Raw genomic sequence first — 7,500 nt, forward strand, 5'->3', positions numbered from 1 at the left:
CGCCTCTTCTGGCTTACATCTCCTTTTTCTACCTGTCCTGACGTTCCAGGACATGTAGCTGATGTTTTCATACAAGGTGACTTTCTGTTATGAGAGGACATTAGTTACAGTCCCTGGAGCAAAGCCAGTTCAGGTGTGGTGATGACGCACAGACTTGGGCGACCACATGCCCTCTTTCTGCTGTGAACGGTGGGATTTGAACATGCAACCACCTGATCACAAGACCAATTCCTCAACCATTAGGGCACGACTTCCTTGATCTGACAGTGGCCGATGACAAAGACAACAAGATTTGTTACGTAACTTAACAAGCCCAAAGTTTGTCCGGAAAATCAGTGAGAGCGCACATATGACAGAGGCGGTGTCCTCTCTCTTGCCATCAACCAAGCATGCTACCATCTTGCTCACCTAAAGGCAGCGTTATCTGTACTTCAGTACGCCCACTGAACATGCTCGCCCACAGTAACTTTCTGTCATTTCAGTATATAGAGGATATTAGTTACAGTCCCTGGAGCAATGTGCGTTTAGGTGCCTTGATCAAGGTTAGGGAAAATCTCTGCATGGATTTGGGGCGAACGACCAAACACCTCTTCTTTCTACTGGCAAGGGTGGGAACTTGCAACCAGTTCCTCAATCATCAGGCCATGGCTTCCTTGTTCTGACAGTGCACGACCGACTACAACTAGACCAGAGTTTGTCCTAAAATCTGTGACAATGGACCGCTATAGTAGAGCCAGTGCCCTTGCTAGCCGTCCACCAAGCATTGCTGCCATCTGGTCCACCTAAAGGCACCGTCGTCAGCGTATCTGCACTTCAGTACGCCCACTGAACACAGCCCTCTAAAAAAAAAAAAAAAAAAAAAATAGTAGTGGGTGAACAGGCAATGGTGCTGCAAATTGGGAATGACATTGGATAACAGCTGAACACTAAATGGCTGTTAAAAGCAATGTTTGAACTGCGCGGATTTCCAAATTGACCCCGAGCTAAACGGAGCAGATTTGTAGCTGTGTCCCAGCCACTGGCGGGCTCAGGCTAGTCCCAGGTTGGCCTGTTGTAAATGGTGTTGGTATTGTCACGGAGTGTGAAATTCTGCAACACGGACTCTCTCTGTCTCTCTCTCTCTCTCTTCTGTGTTCTGGCTCGGTCTCCTCTCCAGCCTTAGGCTCTGGTAGATAGAATATTCATTCTCTGCCCGTCCAGCTGGACACCTACTGGCAATGAAAACACAGTGACAAATGTCTGTGCTGACAACATAACAGTGGCAGGGTGTGTGTGTGTGTGTGTGTGTGTTTGTGTGTGTGTGTTTGTGTGTGTGTGTGTGTGAGAGAGAGAGAGAGAGAGAGAGAGAGAGAGAGAGAGAGAGAGAGAGAGAGAGAGAGAGAGAGAGAGAGAGAGTGAGTGATTGTGTGTGTGTGTGTGTGTGTGTGTGTGTGTGTGTGTGTGTGTGTGTGTGTGTGTGTGTGTGTGTGTGTGTGTGTGTGTGTGTGTGCGTGCGTATGTGTGTGCGTGTGTGTGTGTTTGCATGCACATTTCTCTCAGCTTTAATTGCTAATTGTCCCTGGAGCAGGGCAGTGTTGGCGTTTGTCAGTATGTGTGTCAGGGACTCTTCAATTATTAATTACACATTATGTGTGTGTTCGGGCGTGCGTGTATGCATTTGAGTGTGTGTGTGTGTGTGTGTGTGTGTGTGTGTGTGTGTGTGTGTGTGTGTGTGTGTGTTTGTGTGTGTGTGAGAGTGAGTGTGTGTGTGTGTGTGTGTGTTGCGTGCTTGCGCACTTTTGTGTGTTGCGTGCCTGCGCATATGTGTGTGTGTGTTCACACGCTATACTGTAACCTTACAATATGCATGAGTGGAGATGAGTATGTGAGTGTGGTGGTGACATTCCTGGGTGCTTTGCCAGGGGTGTCCTTTGCAGAGGAGCATCTGGAGTGGGCAGGGGGCATCCTCCGCACTCCTCCCCAGGAGAGGTGCATCCGAGTCGGGCCGGGGCTCATCAGCGAGCTGCCTGTCTCAGCTGGAAGCCAGGGGGGTTGAATGGAATGAGGAGCAAAGTAACTAAGCTGGCAGATGCTCCAGCTGCAGTACAGTGGCATAGCCTAACCCTCAAACCAGAGCCACCATGGCATACACACACACACACACACACACACACACACACACACACACACACACACACACACACCCTTATCCACACCCGTCCTTCCTTGACATTCCTTTTGATCCATCTCTCTCTCTTTTATTTTTTCTCTCTCTCTTATGCTCTCTCTCTCTCTCTCTCTCTCTCTCTCTGTCATTTTCACATTTGTATCTCATCTCCTTTCTTTGCTATATTCCCTGCATTCTTCTCTCTCTCTCTCTCTCTCTCTCTCTCTCTCTCTCTCTCTCTCTCTCTCTCTCTCTCTCTCTCTCTCTCTCTCCTTTCTTTGCTTCATACAGTACCTGCACCCTTCCATATCACTCGTTCCTTTTAATCTCAGCACTGCTCTCCTCGCCTTCCTGTCATCATGGTAATTAAACGTCATCCACTCCCTCCTTCCATCTTCTGTCTTTAACTCTTCTTCCAATCCAATCATTCTGTCCTTCTCTCCCTCCTTCATCGACCCTTTTTATGATTGGTGTCTTTTTTTACATTCATTTATCACATGAACCATTAATAAGTCACCCTTGTCCTACTTGCATGATGAGGATGATGATGATGGGGGGATGGTGAGCAGTTTTGATCAAAAGATGTTCCGCCTTCTGTGGAGAACGGAGGTCTGAATTCATATCTATGTCAGAGATTCTTTAAGTATATAGAGATATGCCAATGTAATAGGTTGCTATGGGCACCTAACATGACCACGTTCCGGTCTGCCTAAAGGGGCGTGTCATAATACTCCTAGCATTGAATTGAACAGTCCTTAGGTCTGCCTAGGTCTGCCTAAAGGGGGATCCCCCCCCCCCTCCCCCTTGCAATAAACAATGGGCCAATGGAACCTCTCTCTCTCTACTCTCTCTGTCTATGTCACACGGTCAACAAAGAGTAGACATAGATTTGCTGGCTAGAGTGTGTTATCGTTATGTCGTCATAGCTACGAGTTGCAGCCTTCTCTTCACTACTGCCAGCGTTTGGTTGTACTTACAAATCTCTTTCAAGTCCGCGAACTAAAGGCAAGCAACTCGACTTGCACTTGTACAAATTCAAAACGCTTCTTTTTTTTGGGAGATGGGATATGAACAGTTGTGCGGCAAATACAGCATGTAGCTTTTTTTGGTAAGAGATTACAATTTATCTCTCCGGAGAAGATTGTGTGTTTTTTTTGGTTACATTTTCATCCTAGCGTACGTCGCACTCCTCTGCTGCACCTTGTTGGCTGAAAAAGACTTTGCTTGTTCCGTTCACATTTGGGTCCGGGAAAATAGGGGGACACAGGAGGAGATCTGTCTGTGAATCTATTCCCATACACCCTTATCTGGCTCTACAGAGAGAGACGAATGCTTGTGTACACTTGTCAGAAATTGAAGAGGCAGGAGGAGAAAAAGAGAAAAAAAGAAAGGAAAGGAGGGCGGCTTGGCAGGGAAAAGGAAATGTATATTTATTCATTTGACTTTGACTTTTTTGCGGCGTTTCGTGTTGGAGTTTTGTGATATGAAAGTGCTAGCCCACACCGCTACCGTTGCCACGGCCGCTGCTGAAGAGATAACAGGCCTGACTGCACCAGCCTCTTCATCTTGTGTGTGAATGTGTGTGTGTGTGTGTGTGTGTGTGTGTGTGTGTGTGTGTGTGTGTGTGTGTGTGTGTGTGTGTGTGTGTGTGTGTGTGTGTGTGTGTGTGTGTGTGTGTGTGTGTGTGTGTGTGTGTGTGTGTGTCAGCACCAGCCTCTTCATCTTGCCAACACAGACAGCCTTTGATGCTGCCCGGCCCATCGTCCACTCCAGATCAGCCATCCGTGTGTGTGTGTGTGTGTGTGTGTGTGTGTGTGTGTGTGTGTGTGTGTGTGTGTGTGTGTGTGTGTGTGTGTGTGTGTGCGTGTGCATGCGTGTGTGCCTGTGTGCGTGCATACGTACGTCCGTGCGTGCATCCGTCCGTGCGTGCGTGCGTCCGTGCGTGCGTGCGTGCATGCATGCATGCGTGTTTCATGTGTGTTGTGCAGGGTTGTGCCAACTTTCCATATGGCTGCGCATTTTGGAGGTGGAAATAGGAGAAAGTGTAGTATGTGTGTGAGAGAGAGAGGAAGAGGGAAGGAAAGAGATAAAAGAGAGAGAGAGAGAGAGAGAGAGAGAGAGAGAGAGAGAGAGAGAGAGAGAGAGAGAGAGAAAGAGAGAGAGAGAGAGAGAGAGAGAGAGAGAGAGAGAGAGAGAGAGAGAGAGAGAGAGATTAGGCTTGTCTCTTCATCGGTACAGCTCAGCTCACTGAGCAAACAGGATAAATCGACTAGCTATGACTGGGGACTCCAGAAGCATGGCATCACATGAAGATGGAGAGAGAGATGTATGGATGGAGGGAGGACATGGTGGAAAGGAGGGGGAGGAGAGGAGGAAAGAAAGATAGAGAGAAAGTCAGAGGGCAAGAGAGTAAAGGACAGAATAGTAGGGAGTCTGAGAGAGAGAGAAGAAATGCAGAGGAAGAAGCATATACAAAGAAATATTCAACTCAATAGCTGATAGGTGAGTGAAGGAAGGAGAGAAGAATGCAGATGAAGCCTGAGGAGAATAGAAAGATGGAGAAATAGTGAAGGGAGAGAAAGATTGAAGGATGAGGGGACTGAAAGAAAGTGAGTTAATATAGGAGAAAGCATAAGAGAGGGGGAGGGGAATCAAATTGGAGTTGGGAGTGAGAGAGAGAGAGAAGGACAGAAGGATAACGCAAAGATGGAGTGAAAAGCATGGAAAATGAGAGCAGAGGAATGAAAGAAGATGGATGAAAAGGGAGGAATGGAATGTAGGCAGGGTGAAGGGGAAAACAATAACAAAAGAGTGAAAGAGAAAGAAAGGGGGAAGAGAGAAAAAAGGCAAGGGGTAGGGGAGATGAACTGCAAACACAGAGAGGAGAGGAGGAGAGGACAGGAGAGGAGAGGAGAGGAGAGGAGAGGAGAGGACAGGAGAGGAGAGGACAGGAGAGTAGAGAAGAAGAGGAGAGGACAGGAGAGGAGAGGAGAGGGGAGGAGAGGAGAGGACAGGAGAGGAGAGGACAGGAGAGGAGAGGAGAGGAGAGGAGAGGAGGAGATAGGAAGAGAGATGAAACCAGCAAATGAGGAATGGTGGATCCTGACACAACGCGAAATGGGCGCCGCTGAAATGGGCGTCGAGCGAAGGGACAGCGATGGAGGAATGGAGGGAAGGATGGATGAGGCCTCGGAAGAGGGAGACGGGGGGAGACAAAGATGCATTAGGAGATGAGACGAAGGGCGAATGAGAAGAGCAAATAGATGAGGGTTGTTACGCAGAGGAGAGGGCGGCAGGAAGTGAGATAAATGCATTGAATCAGACAAGTTGGATGGGAGTGAAAGAGATGGAGGGATGGAGAGAGAGAGAGATGGAGAGGGATGAAGGGGGGAACTGGGAGAAGTGAAGGAGTGGGAGCAGCAGGTGAAATAAGATTGGGAAAGAAAGAGAAAAAAAGAGTGGTTGTGTTTGCAAAAGACAAAAAGAGAGTATTATGCCTAAAAGCCTCACCTGTTGTTTTGATCTGAATACAATCGGCACGAGCAGTAATCTGAAATAATGGATATCATGCGATCAAACGGCAGCATTCACATTGAATAACGGCGAACACACTTGCTCTTGTGATCTCGCAAATCATAAATTTCCCACTGGCACTCCGAACAACGAGACAGTAGTTCTGAAGACATCATCCGTTAACATGAAAGGCGAACAAACAACATTAAAAAGAAATGCTCGCTCCCTCTCCTTTTTGAAAGTCAGAGCCAGGTTTATCGTCAAGAACATATTTATAGGACATAAACATACACAGGGTTTGGAAATTGCAGTGCTCCCTAGGCCCATATTGTATACTAAATACAATATAGGCATTCAGAGAGAGCTGATAACAATAGCTGCGTCCAGAAGTTGTTTTGTGGTCCTGAGAGAAAGAGAGAGAGAGAGAGAGAGAGAGAGAGAGATTGATAGACAGACAGACAGACTGGAAGAACGAGAGAGAGAGTAGACAGATAGATTACCCTTACAGAGAGAGAGAGAGAGAGAGATACAGACAGAAAGAGAGAGAGAGAGAGAGGTAGAGAGAGAGGGGGGCGGTGGATTGGCAAAGAGACAGAATGGACAGACAGGCAGACTGGGAGAGAGAGAGGATAGACAGATAGATTACCCTGACGGAGAGAGAGAGAGAGACCGAGAGAAAGACCGAAAGAGAGAGAGAGAGAGAGAGAGAGAGAGAGAGAGAGATGGACAGACAGACAGCTTGAGAGAGAGAGAAAGACACAGAGACTGCCAGAGTGAGTGTGTTTTCTCCTCAGTGTCTGCGTATAGGTCACCTCTACTCCACTCAGCTCTCTTGGTGTTAGTGAGGCCCCCAAATGGCTTCATCTGTCCTCCGCACGTCTTATAGCCTATAAGGGACACCGCTCACTCACACTTCACTCTGCCGCCCATCAATAAAGACAAGTGGGGGATCTCTTCTCTCTCTCTCTTTCTTTCTCTCTCTCTCTCTCTCTCTCTCTCTCTCAAATTCAAATTCAAATATGCTTTATTGGCATGTCTATTGGTAACAGTGTTGCCAAAGCGTACAGATAACATAAAGATAAAGAACATTACGGTCAATTAGGAACATTAAGCATACATGTGTTAAAAATATCACACGCACACACACGCACACATACACACACGCACATGCGTGCACACGCACACGCACACGCACAAGCACAAGCACACGCACACACACACACACAGAAACAGACACAGACACAGCCACACAAACACAGGCACAAACACACACACACACACACACACACACACACACACACACATACATTTGCATTAAGAACATTAAACACACGCACACGCACACGCACACGCACACACACACACAAACTTGCATTAAGAACATTAACTCTCTCTCTCTCTCTCTCTCTTTCTTGCCCTCTCTTTCTCTTTTTTCTGGCTTACTATCACACCTCTTCCTTTCTTCACCCTCTCTCTTTCTCTCTCTCTCTCTCTCTCTCTCTCTCTCTCTCTATCTTTCGGTTCCTCTCTTTCTCTTGTTCTCTCGCTATCAGCCCCTCCCCTCTCCCACTCTATATTTCTCTCTCTTTCTCTATCTCTCTCTCCCTCCCTCACTCTCTTGCTCTCTCTTTCACCTTTTTTTCTTGAGCTATCACCCACTCCCACTCCCTCACTCGCTCTCTTACTTTCTGTCTTTTTTCTCCTTGTATTCCTGACTTTCATTCATTCTCCTTCTCTCTGTATGCTCCTGCTATCTCTGTGGGACTGTGTGTGTGTGTGTGTGTGTGTGTGTGTGTGTGTGTGTGTGTGTGTGTGTGTGTGTGTGTGTGTGTGTGTGTGTG

The sequence above is a fragment of the Engraulis encrasicolus genome, chromosome 6, assembly GCF_034702125.1.
Source record: "Engraulis encrasicolus isolate BLACKSEA-1 chromosome 6, IST_EnEncr_1.0, whole genome shotgun sequence".
NCBI classification, from domain to species: domain Eukaryota; kingdom Metazoa; phylum Chordata; class Actinopteri; order Clupeiformes; family Engraulidae; genus Engraulis; species Engraulis encrasicolus.